The 16,710-nt window shown below is 41.5% G+C and overlaps 1 long non-coding RNA gene across 1 annotated transcript; it reads left to right on the top strand.

The window, feature by feature from the left end:
* Positions 1 to 838: 838 nt before the first annotated feature.
* Positions 839 to 15,344, top strand: LOC108441912. Its single transcript, XR_001858991.2, has 5 exons — positions 839 to 967; positions 2,814 to 2,851; positions 5,062 to 5,320; positions 9,594 to 9,837; positions 13,371 to 15,344. It is a non-coding gene; the product is annotated as an uncharacterized LOC108441912 (long non-coding RNA).
* The last annotated feature ends 1,366 nt before the right edge of the window (positions 15,345 to 16,710 follow it).

The raw sequence follows: 16,710 nt of genomic DNA on the forward strand, positions 1-16,710 counted from the left end.
CATACGCACACACACACACACGCACACACACACACACACACACACACACACACACACACATATATATATATATATATATATATAAGTGTGTGTGTGTGTGCGTGTGTGTGTCACACCTACGACTCAAATCACTGATTGATTGACAAGTAGATTTTTCTGATTTTATTTAACACATTCTCTAAATATGGCATTTTCCATTTATTTGCTAGCATATTGGAAAAGAACATACAATGCACAAATATATATTATATCTCACCTTTTGCACAGACAACGTTTAATTAATCAATCAACGTGTTTACCTCAGTAAATAAACAGCAATTGAGTATTAAAATGTGAAAATGTGTGTTCTCTGCCGAGGACTTGTTAACAAAACATACTATTTGTAGATATAGATAGATAGATAGATAGATAGATAGATAGATAGATAGATAGATAGATAGATAGATAGATAGATAGATAGATGGTTTATATACACCATATATTTATATTTTGATTGAGTCACATGGCCACAACCAACAGTGAGCACTGAGCACTGATGAACACTCACAGCACCAGACGCTTTTCACAGAGTAAAAAAAGAAAAGAAAAGAAAAAAGTCAGATCGGATTCGGTGTGCGCGCGGAGCTGAAGAGGGAGGAGACTCGGGGACTCGCGCTGTGTCACCAGAGGGGCGGGGCTTCCTCGAGCTATATGTTTTTTAAACTGGCGAGTAGGAGTCCAGAACAGCGACACACGCGCACACTGGAGCAGGAGAGAGAGGTTAGAGAGAGAGGTGAGGGTGGGGGGCTCTCTGGTCTCGCGGACAGGGGTACGGGGCACCTCGGTGGGGAATAAGGTGGGGAGGGGGCGCAGGCGGTGGGGAAATCACACCGCGACGTCACGCGGAGCCGCAGCCATGAAGACGCAGCGGCGCGGGAGAGCTGAGCGCGAGAACTGCTGAGAGAGCGGAGCCGCTGCTCGCGCGCTGGTGAGTGAATGCTGTGTGCATGTTTGTGCTGGGTTTCAGCGCGTGCTGTTCGACCGTTTTCTTGTGTTTACTGTGGGTTTATGAAGCCAAATCACATCGCCTTACGGGGCTCGGACGTGATGAGGAAGCTGTTACGGGTTCAGGCGGCGCGCGAGCTCCCAGCTGCAGCCCCTCATCTCTGTAGGGTGTGCAGCATGTAGTGCTGTTATCTCTGAGGCTCTGAGTGAGGGATGCGGCCGTTTCCTTTTTATTATCATACCGACTACGTGTGTGTGTGTGTGTGTGTGTGTTAGAGAGAGACCGTTCCCGAATAACGGCATCTGCTGCAGGAGGGACACTGTGTGGTTTCCTCGTTAGGTAAGAGTCGCTCTCCTCTTTTAACAGTCTGTTAATGTTCTCATTACAGGCTGTGAGCCAGACTCAGTCAGTGCGCTGTGCTGGGATATCCGACGAGGAAAACAAACAGCGTTAACAGCCTTTTTCCGCTCCCGCACTGACTCGGTCTAGAAGAGAAAAAAGGTCAGAGGGATGCCTGAACATACACAGTCAGAGCAACATCTGGTATTTTAATGAAATGCCTGTGTATGAAATTTAAACATATGACTGTATCGTGTCGTAGTAACATACGTATAACATAGTATCGTAGTTGTATTAACGATAGTCTTCACAGACTCAAGTCCTTCTGTTAAAATTGCTTTGAAATGATTTATCCTCAGTGCTTACACTCACATTTCCCCCTTTTTCTTGTTTCAATTCCTTTATTAAATAGTGGACACATCCAGATTGGAATAGTCTGGATTAGCCTGGTGAACATTTGTGATTTTGCAGTGTGTGTGTGTGTGCGTGTGTGTGAGGACTTAATCCTCATGGTCAGTGTAGAGCACAAGGCCGGATATCCGCTCTCCACGTGCCCGCAGTCTCTCTCAAAGCTTCTGTAGCCTACAAAGCGTTTCCATCATAGACCTTTACTGTGAAAGCGGTTGGTACCGAGACTTCAGCTGGAAAAGAAACCAGATTTACACCACATAGAGGGAAAATTAGGTGGGATTATTGAAAGACAATGGGCCAAAGAGCTATATTAGGCCTGTATATCTTCTTTTTTATTTGTTTGTTTATTTATTTATTATTTGAGAATATGTCTATCTATCTATCTATCTCTCTCTCTCTCTCTCTCTCTCTCTCTCTCTCTCTCTCTCTCTCTCTCTCTCTATATATATATATATATATATATATATATATATATATATATATATATAATATATGTATCATAGCTTTAGAAAAGGCTTAAAACCTTAGAAGGTTTACTACATCAGATGTTATATAAGAATATTTTCTTCGTAATTGTTGATGCAAGGCATTGTGTTGTATTTTTAAAATGACGTCACAATACTCGAAGGCAAAACCTCTTTATATGATTTCCCGCACAACTGACGTAATTTGTTATCGAATGGAACTATCTACACCACGTTCTTTTGTCCATTTAGTAAGAATACTCTAGTAATCATCAACTGAAAGTGGACTTTATTGAACACCACTATTACCCAATGGCCCAGCAAAGCTGGATCCAGTCTTACTGAAACATTACCTCTTAGTGACAGAGCTTAGAGTTCAGCTCGTGCTGAGGTGGCGTGAGTCGGATTGGTTGGGATCTATACAGACTTTGCAGGCCGATTGGATGAGATTAGCTAACGGTTTGGGCCTCATTCTCAGATCATGAGACGCAGTGGATCAGCAGCTCTAAATGGAGCTCTAGCCTCCGTACTTAGTGCTAAATATTCTCCAGAAAATATCCTCTGAATACGGAGGAGTGTGTCTTTATTCCTCTTGTTCTCTCTCTCTTTTCCAGAATATTCGCACATTGACGGCCAGGAGTCCAGCGTCGAGGTAATAGATTTACACACACACACACACACACACACACACACACACACACACACACACACACACACACACACACACACACACACACACACATTGCTGTTTGTATGAAATTAGTAAAATACGAAAACAAAAAAGACATAAGGAATAGTAAGATGTCATAATTCGAGCACCCCATGAGCACGTGCAGGTCTGCTCGAGCAAACCAGGCAGTAGATCTATAGCTGATTATTCTAAGGAAGGGTTTAGGCCTCTCTTTAAATGAAGGCATGCTGCAGCAGTAGATGCAAACCACAAATTATCTCATCATTTCACAATTCTGTCAAGTCCATTAGCGCAGGTTGCCCGGATGAATTTCAATGCCAGAAAATCTCTCCAGTGACGATCATATTGATCGATTAGTTAAAATAGCTACAGAAGCGTGGAGCAGCTCTAACTCGCGCGCGACATGACAAAGCAAATAATGACAGCACGTCTTAAAACAATGCAGTGTGATATGTCAAACCCGGACAAGACACGGTCAGTTTTGTCCACGTAGGTCTAAAATGTCCTCCTAGCAGTCATCACTAAAACGCCTCTGACCAGGGCCTACATTCATTCAGACCACATGATACGGACAGGCTGCCGCAGATCTGCTCTAAACTCAAAATTAAACGAAAAAAGAAAGGAGCAGTCCAAGGAAACAAGTTTAAATCAAAACTAAAATTTCATGCTTTTTAATCCCTTTTTCGTCGTTTTTTTCTGTCATAGTTCCATAATTTCAGTGCAATTGGTTAAAGGCAAAAAATAAGACTTAAAATAATAATTTAAATAATAATAATAGTAATAATAATAGCAACAACATGATCTAAACCTTGACGACAAAGTTATTATCGATCTGTGCTATATACAGCTAAATAAAAAAAAAAAGAAAAATCCAAGAAAAAAATGTTTTATCTAAAAACGGCATTTCTACTGCTTTAAGCTTTAAGACGATGTACGTATTTACTTAGATTACTCTGTTTATGAAAGTTAATAAAGAAATAATTGAATCAATAATAATTGAAATTATTATTATTATTGTTGTTGTTGTTTTTGAAAATGCACTGTATTAATAGAACTGTATGAGTTTATTAATGCATCTTGCAGGCTGTTGTATTTATTCTATGTTTTGCTTTTTAACGCGCATATTTAAGTGGCTGGTTTGTAAAATGTTTGTTTGCTGCGTTGATCCTTGATTCCTTGTTTAATGTCATGAATGCTAGTCGGTTAATCGCTAACAGATAGAGTGAGGACAGTTTGTACTGTAAACAGCCTGCTGGTGGTATTAGCAAAATAATTAGGTGATGGGAGATGGATAGAGCATAGTGTAAATGAAAATGTTTGAACTTGACCCAGCGTTGCCATTTTGGCTGGCATGAAATGCTGTAATGAGTGATTACTCTCTCTCTGGCTCTCTCTCTCTCTCTCTCTCTCTCTCTCTCTCTCTCTCTCTCTCTGTGATTACAACACCTCAGAGAAGGAACAAGGAAGGGCTCCCCACACAAAGGCTTTTAATTGGACCAACTCCTCTTTCATTTGCATATGTAGAATAGAGAGTGTGTGTGCATGTGTGTGAGTGTGTGTGTGTGTGTGAGAGAGAGAGAGAGAGAGAGATTGCCCTGTGATAAACAAGTCTTGGTGTTGAATTTGTGGAAAATTAAAACAAACAGTGTTTCTCTTTGGCCCTTCTTCAGCCCAGCCAGTGTCTTCCTTTCATTTAGAAATAAATCTCAGGCTTTGCAGGGAGTAACTGCAACCATCTCTCTCCCAGGGAGAGAAGTCTGTCGTGTGAGATAGAAGAGAGCAGTTAGTGTGGCCTGTATGAATCTAAAGCCATGAAGCCACATTTGACTTTGACAGCCTGTTCTGGTGCCTGTCATGAGCGCAGCTTGTCAGTCCTGAGAGGATTTAGGAGAACCTATTGAAGAATTATGCCACAGTAGTTAAGGAAATATGGTGCAATGTTTCAGCATTGAAAAATATCAACGCAAACTACCATCACTGCTCTGCTACTGTAAGTATATGATAGTGTAAATCTGTACCTCTGAACCATGTTAGCACAATTAGATTTTTATAACCAATTATGAAGTGGTTAAATTACACTGAATTAATGCTTTGTTGAAGCTGATCTAAAACACAGTGGACTCAGTGCCAGTCCTTATTGCAGAGTTAATCAAAGGCTCCTCTATTTTTAGGTCTGAATCTGAGCCTGTCACTTCCCCCTGTGGTTGAAAAAAAAGGATGGTTGGCCGGAGGGGTTGGCTGTTATCTTTGGTTATCTAGCTGTATGAGTGATGTACATTCTTCATAAAGCTAGATAACCGAAAGTAACAAGAATCCCATTACACACCTGAAAGGCACTGCCCACTCAGCACTCCACGCTCCGCCCCCTCACTCTTCTCAACTTAAGACAGGAGCCAAGAAACAAAATAGCCTCTAGAAGGAAGACAAACGGTAAGATGCTTTTTAAACCATGTTGAATGATCTGACAGAGGTGATTTTTGCTTTCTTGCACTTGAGACACAACATAAGAGAAATTGTATTGCAAGGGAGTCTGCAAGTATTGTCTACTGGTGCAATGTGGAATAAGCATGGAAAGCCTATCTGTAGCCCTCTGATTTTTCTGAGCTGGGTGCTGTGGCCTGGTTGGTCAAACATGATCATTTTTAATCTGTAATCTCCTGATCCCAGAACACAGTGCAGTGCGGGCAGGGGCTTAATGCAGTGGTCACATGTCCACTCGCTGCCTCTACGGGGACCAACACCACTCATCACAGTGCGCCATGCTCTAGGTAGTTTAGGTCACTTCAGCTTTAGCATGTGTTCTGTTCTACATCACTAACTCTTTGCAACTCAAGTTCATTAACTTAAATCTCATTTCTAGTTTGTAAAATATTTACCTTTTCATTTAGAACATTAACCTTTATGGCTATTGCCAGTTTGACTAATTAAGGGACTGTGGCTTTCCTGGGCAAAAGTTCCTGCTAATTCTACACAGTGTATTTGAACTTTGGGCCAGCACAAGAAGACAGGCAGCAATTGTTTGAGGTTGATCTTGTGTGGCTGTCGTACAGAGGTGGCTGATTGGAGCTGACACTCGTTCATGCTGTGAATGTGCTGGAATGAACCCAACACTGGGGATGAATATGAGCGCAGAAGCTTGTTGAGATGGTGGTGAATACGGCTGTGTTCCTCACTGTGAGCCAGTGGGCAGAGCTATTGAACCAGAACCACAGTGCTGACAGCAGCCATTAGGAGGACAATCCCATGGTTTGAAGCTCTATTTAAGCCTGAGCCAGCTGGAGGCCTTTGGCCAATAAGATCATCACACCTTTACACTTGATCTCATTCAGAGTTGTCCCATTAGCACTATGCAGGAAGCGCTACTTATTGGTTAAAGACTTCACTTCAAGCTGATTATACTACCTCAGAACATTGGAGATCACTTAGGTAAGCTTATGGTAAACAAAAGACAGCTTGATTCTTAAATTTTGGCTTCACAGTGTCAATTGTCTCTGAAAATTGACATTCTATTAATTCATTTTTCAGACATTCTTATTCAAAGTCAAAGATATAAAAAGCATATATAAAACTTTTAAGTATTTTTTTGCCTGAAAGCAAGCCAGCACAACAGTTCAAGCTTAGTGCAAGTTTAATTTGTAAGGTGTGACTTGCGTAAAGAAAATCAGAGCTACAAAGCAAGGGACAGAGTTTAACTGCCCTTTGGATGAAGCAGTCATGTGTGACTTTCACATAAACAGTCTTTGCCCTAGGCCACGTAGTGAGGAGCGGCATCAGCTGAGTGGCCTTGATCAGGGCGGCTGCTGCAATGCAGCTGCTGCATCAAACACCAAGGTGGCTTTTACATGGAGTGGATGAATGGAGGACTTCTTTTCTATGTACATTACAAGGCTATAATGGTCCTGCTAGTATGCCTTCACTCACTTGTATGTTAGCAAACAGACCTGGAGTACTGTCTCTGTGGTCTCAGCAGGGCTTGGCGCTTTCTGGTTCATCGTTTAACTGAATGAGAGTGCCAGGGCAATTCTGACATCCATTGAGCAGCATATGCCATTACTGTGCCAGGAACATATGCCATCTACATAGCTTGGCCTGGCTTGTATGAAAAGCTGACTCAGTGAATACTAGTACAGCCCTTTCGTCAAAGTGCAGGTAATATGATAGTTGTTTGCATCTTTCTGCTTTCTTTACATACCTATCCATGCTGTATATATCATGTTTTACTTTTTAAAACATCTTGTATTCATGTTTCTCTGTGGTAGTTAGCACTGAGGTGTGGATAGGCCAAGCTGAAGATGTGTAGCAAAGTGATCTGATGGACTAACTGGTATAGACCTTTCCTTATTCAACATGGCTACACAGGAGTTTTTTAAGCCTTCAACAAGCCGTTTTAAGCTTCAAGTGTCAACTAGAAACAGCACTGTGGGCCTCCCCTCTTTGCCTCCCTTCCCTTTTCTCCCTCAGCTTCCTTCTCCAGTTGACTGTACTGTCAATAGAGCTAGTTCACTTGTCACACAGAGACAATGGATTCCTTTGCCATCCTTTCACAACTGCTCAGTCACAACTACCAAGCTGTTGTTGGAGCCAATCTAGCTGATTCTTGCCCCTGTCGCTGCTTTTCTTTCGAGCAACGGAACACACCAACTGAGCCCCAAAATGGCAGCACTGTGGGATAGGAAACCGAGGACTAAATGCTCTTCTCTTTAGTCCCCCCAGCCCCCGCCCTAATGTTTCGGCCAAAGAAATGTGAATGCACTTTTAGGCTGTTGGTGAAGTCAATGGGCTCACACACAATAGAGATTAGGTTTTGGGAGCTGCATTAACAGGTGAAGGTCAACATTATACGGACCACACGAGAAGCAATGCACAATTCTCGTATCTGCACAGTGACCAGATATGGAAAAAAAGAATGTTAAAAGTTGGTTTTCTATGATTTTCTTCTTTAATGGTATTAAGAATAGTCAAAAGCACATTAATGGGCTAAAATTGCAATGTGTTTGGTCATTTGACATGGGCATGTGGTGGCAAACTTGATATTCAATGGAGTACCATTAGCCTTTCAGAAAAGCCTTACCGTTGAGTAATAATACATAAAATAGCTGCTGACTTAACATTAACTTTATACCACACATCTATTGTAATTCTAGTAATTTTTTTTAGATATGACCTGATAGAATACATGCCTTTATTGGCATTATAAATGTCACTTGCTCAGACACTGCTCTGCTACCACTGCCTGAAGAATATCTTCTGCTAATACAAACATATATAGTAAATAAATATTTTGATGTGGGAGAGCCTCACTTCGCATGCTTGTGTGCACCTTAAGGGGCCATTTTGTCAAAAGCTCAACTTGCTTAACCAGCGCTCAGTCTTCTGAAATGCCTTTTTTCTTTTTTTTTCCCCTGGACGTCACTTGGATGGCTGTTCACATATTGGCCAATTGTCCTGCTCTCTCTCCAACACACCTACAAGTCCTCTGAAAGCATACAATTCTATTATTACCTTGCTTGTTAATGTCAGAGACTTTACAATAGTCCCTATTCGCTCTATTTGCATAAGGCACTTTTCTAACAAGGGCCTGGAGAGGGCTTAAGAGTGGGCCCACTTTAGAGGGCTGCTGCAAAAAAATGTCAAGTGCCAATTAGAGAAGGTTTGCTGCCATTCAGCTGGACCCCACCCCTCTAATTCCACTCTTTACTTTCTCCCATCCAACTCTCTCACACTCCATCCTCCTCACACTCTGTCTGCCCCGAGCCTCTGAGCAGCACCACCTTAAAACAAAGACCACCTCTCAACATGCTGCCTGGAGCTCTATACTGCTGCAGTGTCCCACTGTATAGATGCAAGTCAATGAAATAATAAGAACCCATGCTTGTGAATTGACCAAGAGAGTGTATCCATTGTACTTGCTTGTTTTACTGCATATGTAGACATGCCTCAGGTCTTATGTGTTGGATTATATTACTGGGTCTGAATGCGGGTTCAAAGCTAGTGTTGTGGTAACTTCTGGCTACAGCCAATGTTGAGCCGTCATAAATGCCTAGTGTTGCTGGCACTGAGGGATATACTTCCACTGCATTTTACAGCCAGACACATGTGCTAGACATGTTCATAATGACAACGAACAACAAGGTCATTTGGAGAGAATGTGGCTGCTGCAGTGGTGGCTAATTTAAACTCTATAACTCAGTAATATCCCACTACATCTGTTACCAAAGCTTTTTGAGTTACTGTCATGAATACATGATTGAGTGTTGATTTAAAAGCCAATATATTACAAAGAAGGAAGCAGAGAGAAGACTGAGCGATGTTACAATGTCACATATTCAGGGGAAGCCATTTTTGTTCACCCTGGGCCACCGTTGTTCTATTGCACAACATTTACCTCCGTTAACAGTCTCCTGCCATCCGAAAGGATTTATCCTTGCTCCCTTTCTTTTTCATTCAATCTCTTGGTGTAGATTTTTCCCAGCCTTGATTCTCAGATGGTTGGGTCTGATTTGCATGCATTTGCATAATGAAAGTCATTTGCATGCTCAGGGGCAGACTGTACCATGTGAACAGACATGAAAAGGTGTGTGCGCATGTGTGTGTGTCTGTGCGCATGCCTGATGCGTATCCCTCTCACATGCTGGCAGCACAGCAAACTCATGTTTATGTTTTCTGACTCTTTCTCTCCATTTTCACTCTTTTTTCCACACAGACCACCAATCCTTCTCTCTCTCTCTGAAAGGGGGAAGGAAGACATGGAGGATGTAAAGGAGGAGGGGTGTGTTGGTGTTGAAGCTGCTCACCCTCCATGCGCCCCAATGATGCGTCTCTTCTCTCTGCTCTCCACCCCTCCTCTCCCTGCCTGCCCCTTCCTCCTATCACGAGCGGCAGCCCATGCTTCGCCACCATCTTAGAACACGCTGGCATGAAATGGAAGAGGGAGGAGGAACGAGCAGGTATGACCCGCCATCATTCTCCTCCATCTCATACCCTCCCCCTCACACACACACACACACACACACACACACACACACACACACACACACACACACACAAGCCCCCTCTCCCTTTCTGCACTTTTTTTAATTACAGCAGATGTGTTTGTTAATTGTGAAAATCACACGTCGCTGGTGCTAAAGTGGGCGGGGAGGCGTTTTGTACTCGCTTGCATTAAATCATTCTCCGTCACAATAGAGGGGGAGTCAAGGCGGGCATCTGCGGGCACAAGAACTGAATAGAACACCATCAGGGATTCTGTTGCCCGCCTCGCCGCCATGCCAGGCACTGAGATGGCGCGCTGCCATTTTGAAGAAAAATAGGAAGGCTTTTTCTCACATCTTCAGGCGCTGCACTGAAGATCCTGTCTGTGCTCAGAGATGCAAAAATGATGGATAGATCACAGCTATTGTGAAGAAGTCTAAATTCTCAGACTGCTCTTGATGCCACTGCAGAGATTTTAGAAATAAGAAAATAACTATATGTAATTCACACTTCAACATTTTTCTCAGCCTATATTTAGAAGTGGTGCAGAGGAGGCATGAGTAATAGTGAAGGAGAGTGTGATGAAGAAGGTTCAACATTAGCAGGCCCACTTTGCTTCTTAGTTTTTAGGGAGTCGCTGCCCAGACAAGTCGAGTATTGTTCTTGCTGGCAAACTTGTTGTGGCTCTCTGTTATTGAGGCCAGGGATCTATAAGTTTAAAACCTGCTTAACCAAAACACCAATTAGAGCCGGCTGGGCCCGATTAACTAAAGGAGAGGGGGTAAACAATGCTACCCATTGTCCCACACAGTGGCCTTTGTTTGGGTCTCCTCACTGGAGGTCTAGACAATGCCACAGCCCAGCTGATATAGTGCCGGGTAAGTGGCAATGCTCCCAGCGCAACACAGAGGAGACATGCTCAACCTGAGAGCAAGTGAGAGAGTTCAGGACAGCCAGCTGAAGCTCACTGAAAAATAAACCTGTACCGCCATTAGGCTAGCATAAGATCTGTGAAGAATTTGGAAAGCCTGCTGTGGGTGGTTGTCTAAAGCATCATTAGAGGATTTTCATAGTGTCTTAAAAATAGAGGCTCCTAAATGGTTCTTGGCTTCAGTGTACAGTTGGAGGAAAAAGTCTAGAATATTTACCTAATGTAGAGGTTTTTTAAATTTTCCTCATACTCGTTCATCTCATATGCATGAAAAATTCTTTTAAGAACCATATGTTTGATGGTTCTTTTGGGAAACAAAAGTAGTCTTCTATGGCTGGTTGTTTATGTTTAAGAGCATATTTATGGGATAAATGGAATTCGGCAACTGGAATTCATTTCAATTTGTATAAGTTTTTGTGCAAAAGGTTAATTCCGATGTTAAAATTTTGTCTCACTGGAATCAAGAAATGGAGTTTGGCTGAGGCTAAAATCAATGTTTCTAAAACTTAAAAGCTGGGATTCTATGGAACAGAGGTTTTACTTTGTAATCAGAATGTGTGTCAGTAAACAGGTGGTAATGTGAGGATGAGTCTGGCTTAGTGAGAACTGAGGAAATTATGCACAGCAAAAACAATGCAAACAGCAGCGCCTCAGAGGCTTGCTTTAGTGAGGAGACGATGAGGAGAGAGGGCGCAGTGGCAGCTTGCGTCTGGGAGCGTGTGGTAGAGTATGCATAGCTGGGAGGCGACTGGGGCATGGGCAAAGGGGGGCAGACGGTGTCATGTCTGCACACTCACTTGCACACACAGACACACAAACCCCTCCTTTTGGGACAACCAAGCAGCTGGTCTCTTGCTCCCCATACAGGCACCAGCCTTGGGAACCACCATGATGAGGGCTCCCTAAAAAAAAATGGGCACCAGGGGCCCCCTGAAGTCTGAGACTGTCTGGGCTACTACCCCCAACCCCCCACCCCACCTTCCCCGCCTCGCCCCCCGTCCCCCTCCTGCCAGTGACGCCGGGGGCCTGGGAAGGACTTGAAGTTCATGGCCAGACCGCCTATTGAGCTGACAGGCCGACTGTTTGCTCAATTCAGCCCTCCTATTCAGACCTGAGGCAGTGAGGGAGGGGAGCAGTTACACAGTAGCACTGCCATGACTATTCATTCGGTGAGGACAAGCGGAGGGAGACAGGGAAATCAAGAGAGAAAGAAAGAAAGAAAGCAAGAAAGAAAGACAGGGCAACTGAAAAGAAGGGGTGCATAAATAAAAGTGAGGATTCTGTGTGCCGCATTTGGCTCAGAGACGGCTGTGCCCACCAACATACCCAGAATCTAAACAGACCCTCTTTCTGTGGAGCACCCCCCCATCCCCTTCTTCTGCCCCCTCCACTCTCTCTTCCAGTCCTGCTGCTCAGATTTAACGGGGCGCGTGCTGCGGGTGTAAATTCACCTCATTCAGCTCGGCCTACAATGACAACAGTGTGTCGTCTATTTCCTACGGTCGCCATGGCATACCCTCACTCTCATTATCAACACTCATCTGTACTTACCCATGATTTACACAGACTTTCTTTTTTCCCCCCATTTTCCATCACCTGCAGTTATACCCTCAGAAACTGATTTTAATGGTTATCTAGGAAACCACAAAGCTAATCACAGATAAGCGTAAAAGGGCAACTTGTTCTAACCACTCCTAACCATAAGCATGGGGATGCTACAATAAATGTGGTAGTATTAATGTAAAATTTCTAGATGCCCCAATGACCTGCATCTGCTAAATCTCAGAGTCCTACTGTGGGGTAATTTAGACACAAAAGAAACGATTAAACACATTGTTCCCTGCACAGAGCAGATCCAACTTTTCTGAGTAAAGAATTATAATAGTTATGCTAGTTTATTCAGAAATACCTGAAGGATAAAGACCTGCTGGTTCTAAGCAGTACCTTAATGCTGTCAGTCTGGTCTTTTGGACACTTTATAGGACCACCAGAGGTTGAGTGAACTAGAAGCAGAGGTGCTTCTAACTTTAGCAACAACACTGGTCATTTGGACCAGGTCTGACTGCTTGCCTGTGTCCCCCTTGACCTTAATATTTTAAGTTGCTTGCCTGTGCAGAAGGGACTGGGCTTCCTCTGTATAGTTTGCCTCAGCACCTCAAGCTTAGAAGCAGTCACATGCTTCCTCTTTGCTTTAGCCTCAGCACGTACCAAGCACTGAGATCCCTTCAACTTCGCCCTCAATCCTCCACCTGGCATACTCTACTGTGTATGAGCTACAAGAACATAAGGCTGTGCAATCAAGACATACTGCCCTAAAAGTATTTAAACAATTCAATCAACCACAAATGCCATGCAAAAGAGCTAGGTAAAGTAAGTTTTTTATATAGACACATGTTACACACAAGGACAATTCAAATTCAAAGTGCTTTAGTGCTAGCACTAAAGATGCAGTGACATTTAGGTATTTCAGGACAGGACGCTTGATCAATGAGTGATGCCATGCTATCTCCAGCATTTTTCTGCACTGAGGCAGTATTTCTGTTCTTCTTCTAATGCCTCCCTCTGTTTTCATTTCAGGTGTTGGAGGAATAACATAGAAGATAAGAATGAATGATATGCAAACATGGATGACAAGTCAATATCGGCTGATGAAGCACTTCAACTGAACTCAGATGTCTGCACCCTTTTAATGTGTGCCCCAACATTTTGACATTACAGCACTTTAAAAGGATACTTTGTTATTCTTGCGCTTAATTGATATTTTAGCAATCATTTTCTTTTTTTTTATTTTTTGTAAAAGTCTTTTTAGTCTAACATTCTATCATTAGCTATGCATACTCCACCTGCAGTACAGGACAAGTATTGAACAGTAAAATACAGGAAAAAATGACAAGGTCACTCAGGTGAATCTACTAGCGATTGTATTGCATCTTTTGTTTGTGGAAATTTATGGACCTGGGTTGGAATGAAAATCACATATAATGCTACATGTATTTGGTTTTTAGTACCAGTAGATCTTCTGGGGATTAAATGAGAAGGCCACCATAATGTATAACTGTCTAGGATTCTAATGTGAATTCAACTCACATTATTTTCAGAGAGAAGTTTAGAGGTCAAACACTTGTGTGTTTCAGATAAAAAGAAAGATCTTTTAAAATGTATTTAACCTAGGTCAAGACAATCAGCTAGTCTAATCTGCCTATACAGACTCTTATGAGCCAATTCAATCTTTAGCATAGAGCACTTCACACATTCATATAAGTTCATTTTCTCTCTTTTGCTTTCTCTTCTGTTTTGTTTGATGTTACAGGCAAAGCACTATGATAGAAATTACACCACTATGCTCTGGGCATAACATCATTGTATCCCTCTGTTATAGCTGATCATGAAGTCATGTTTAAAGTGGATGGCTAAACAATAATTTCCACACACCACAGTCTGTTCTATGGATGATTTAGAGCTTGTGATTTGAGTGTATGAATGTGAGACCCACGGCCGGCAGCAGTGAAGGGTACTGCACTGTGATTGAACAGCTCTGTGTGTTGACAGTTACACATTTGGTGTAGAGAGAGCTGTTGTCTTTATTCTCTATGCAATTGCGTCAGACTTGCAATCAACAAGCAGCAGTGTAGGATCGTTGCAGAATCTCCACTATTCAAATTACACAACAATATTGTAGACAAAAATAATGATACAGCATTAATAGTAGACAGAGGAAATATCTTTACATGGATCAAATTGAGTTACAGAGTGGATTTCATTATTATTATTATTATTTTATTTATTTTTTATTTAAATAACTAAGCTGAACAATCATCAGAATGAAAATCACTTGCACTATGAGAGATACATCTTTACTAGCATTTAATATACTTAGCAAATGACTAATCAGTGAGCACTAACTTTGATTTCTTTTTTGGTTTTGTTTTTTGGTTGAGACTAACATTTTATTTCTTTGTAACTATTCATTTATTTCTTCTCTTTCTATCATCTAAACACTGTTTAGTAGTTTTTGAGTGCTTACTTTTCTAATCAAGCTTGGGCAGAGGCAAATATGTGTATTTTAATTGTCTATGCAAATTTGTTAGCATTTTATTAGGAATTGTGAGAACTGTGCAATCTATTTTTGAGACCCACTTTGTTGTCATGGACATTAATGTCCTTAAAATTGTTTTGAAGGCAATCAGCATTTCAGTTAACCTTGTATAACTAATGCAGGTGACTAATATTTTTAAAAATATAAATGTAAAAATAGAACTATTAGTACAATGAATGAAGAGTATTTACTATGCAATTTATGTAAATCTGGATAATGTATGCATTTTTTATGAGTTTTTGACTTGATAAAAAAAATATTTTTGACTGATTGCAATGTTAAAAATGTGTGAAAAAATGATCTATGCAAATATTTTTCTGTCCTGCTGGTGTGAAATGTAGGCTATTTTTCTTTTCATTAAGACTGATGTGATTAACTTGCTCCTACAGGCTACCATTTGTGCCTTAAACTATTTTGTCCTGTTATGGATACTAATAAAAGGTTTACATTGAAAACAAAGAAAAACTGTGATTTTTAAAAACAAATGATGTGATAGACATTAGTTTCAAACAAAGAAATATTCATTATACACTGTGTGGTGTTATTCACCCAATCTTAAAGAATGACGTTCACAACATATATAATAAGATTATTTTCACAAATATGAATATGCTTAATTATCATTTTAATGCACTTTACATTTTTCACATTTGCTGAATATACTAAACAGCAGCAACTACAAGCCTACAAGATGTATATAAGACGTAAATACCTACAGACTGTTTCCTCTTATATCAGTGAGTGATTTTACAAGCGTTGTCGCGGGTGTTTACAGCCAAGACACTCTCAATAAAACAACTAGCTGGCTAAATTATTATGCACAGCAAATGTTATACTGCCCTTGCAGCCAGTGCTCAGTCGTCGTCTTTGCTGAATTATGCTTGTGCCCCTCATTTTCAACAAATCCTTTTTGAAATGATGGTCGAGAAGCTCAACCCCACAGTACACACCTGTGCTCAGACTCTATAATCCTTTGTTTACAATGAGCCGTGCAATGTAAAGTTGTATTTAATCCAATTATTCGATGTACTATTGGCCCAGAACTCCAGCTGGGTTGAGTCCATAAAGTGGCATGGATGGTGACATCTCCCCTCCGCTTGTGTTTCTTGGCTGCTCTGAGAAACCCATAATCTAATAGCTGCACTGTCAGGGTGCCAGGAGAGAGGGTGCATGCATGTACTGTACACTGTAATGAAGCTGATATTAAACACATTTGGGTGAGGCAGAATCACGAGGCAACCTAAGGCACAGAGCAGAAGTAAACCCGGCTGCCCTGCTGCATGCTTCACTCAGAGCTGAGTCATCTATAGGGCAAGAGCCAATAAGTTCTTTTACAATCAGTTCTTTTGCTTTTGCTTACTCTTACAAATGGATGTGCTTCACGTGTTCTCTGAGATATACAGTTTTAAGAAAAATCTTTAAATGGTGTAGAATGTTACAAAGGGTGGTCCACAGGCCAAAGTTGGCTGGTGAGGGCATTTGATTTGGCCCACCAGAATGTTACCCTAAACCTACCCCTCCCACCTGATGAGAACATTCATTATACTACATGGTTAGGAATGTACTGTGTAGGTATTTTAATTCTTCAAGGTACAAACAATGTAAATGTACCCTCAACAGTACAACAGTGGTTGTTATGTCCAATTGTTTACCTTAAATAGGTATTTCCAGGTGAAAAGTACATATTCGTAAAAAAAAAACAAACAACTGGAGACGAGATCGGGTGTGTGGAGTACAATACAATACAATACAACTTAGTAAATCGAATTTCAACGGATTACGGTACAATTATGTTCCCTGACTAAAGGTACTGAGATGGAC

Source organism: Pygocentrus nattereri, chromosome 3, assembly GCF_015220715.1.
Source record: "Pygocentrus nattereri isolate fPygNat1 chromosome 3, fPygNat1.pri, whole genome shotgun sequence".
NCBI classification, from domain to species: domain Eukaryota; kingdom Metazoa; phylum Chordata; class Actinopteri; order Characiformes; family Serrasalmidae; genus Pygocentrus; species Pygocentrus nattereri.